At 43.1% G+C, this 1,370-nt stretch overlaps 1 protein-coding gene across 4 annotated transcripts in view; it reads left to right on the forward strand.

Moving 5' to 3' along the window:
• The window catches only part of rel (v-rel avian reticuloendotheliosis viral oncogene homolog), a 95,693-nt gene that overhangs the window by 83,836 nt on the left and 10,487 nt on the right, over positions 1-1,370 (forward strand). The window lies entirely within an intron of this gene.

Here is a 1,370-nt window from a genome sequence, read left to right on the forward strand (position 1 = left end):
ACTCTACTTTCAAGGAGCTATGAACCTGCACTCCAAGGTCTCTTTGTTCAGCAACACTCTCCAGGACCTTACCATTTAGTGTATAAGTCCTGCTAAGATTTGCTTTCCCAAAATGTAACACCTGACATGTATCTGAATTAAACTCCATCGGCTACTTCTCAGCCCATTGGCCCATCTGGTCCAGATCCTGTGTAATCTGAGGTAACCTTCTTCGCTGTCCACTACACCTCCAATTTTGGTGTCATCTGCAAACTTACTAACTGTACCTCTTATGCTCGCATCCAAATCATTTATGTAAATGACAAAAAGTAGAGGGTGCCAGCACCGATCCTTGTGGCACTCCACTAATCACAGGCCTCCAGTCTGAAAAACAACCCTCTTCTACCTTTCAGCCAGTTCTGTACCCAAATGGCTAGTTCTCTCTGTATTCCATGAGATCTAACCTTGCTAATCAGTCTCCCATGGGGAACCTTGTTGAACGCCTTACTGAAGTCCATATAGATCACATCTACTGCTCTGCCCTCATCAATCTTCTTTGTTACTTCTTCAAAAAACTCAATCAAGTTTGTGAGACATTATTTCCCACGCACAAAGCCATGTTGACTACCCGAATCAGTCATGGTCTTTCCAAATACATGTACGTCCTGTCCCTCAGGATTCCTTCCAACAACTTGCCCATCACCGAGGTCAGGCTCGGTGTTTATAGTTCCCTGGCTTGTCTTTACCGTCCTTCTTAAACAGTGGCACCACGTTTACTAACCTCCAGTCTTCCGGCACCTCACCTGTGACTATCGATGATACAAATATCTCAGAAAGAGGCCCAGCAATCACTTCTCTAACTTCCCACAGAGTTCTCAGGTACACCTGATCAGATCCTGGGGATTTATCCACCTTTAACTGTTTCAAGACATCCAGCACTTCCTCCTCTGTAATCTGGTCATTTTGCAAGATGTCACTATCTAGTTCCCTACAGTCTATATCTTCCATATCCTTTTCCACAATAAATACTGATGCAAAATATTCACTTAGTATCGCCCCCATTTTCTGTGGCTCCACACAAAGGCTACCTCGCTGATCTTTGAGGGGCCCTATTCTCTCCCTAGTTATCCTTTTGTCCTTAATATATTTGTAAAAACCCTTTGGATTCTCCTTAATTCTATTTGCCAAAGCTATTTCATGCCCCCATTTTGCCCTCCTGATTTCCCTCTTAAGTATACTCCTACTTCCTTTATACTCTTCTAAGGATTTCACTCAATCTATCTTATCTGTACTTGACATATGCTTCCTTCTTTTTCTTAACCAAACCCTCAATTTCTTTAGTCATCCAGCATTCCCTATACATACCAGCCTTCCCTTTCACCCTGACAGGA

Source organism: Chiloscyllium plagiosum, chromosome 9 (genome assembly GCF_004010195.1).
Source record: "Chiloscyllium plagiosum isolate BGI_BamShark_2017 chromosome 9, ASM401019v2, whole genome shotgun sequence".
In the NCBI taxonomy this organism is placed as follows: domain Eukaryota; kingdom Metazoa; phylum Chordata; class Chondrichthyes; order Orectolobiformes; family Hemiscylliidae; genus Chiloscyllium; species Chiloscyllium plagiosum.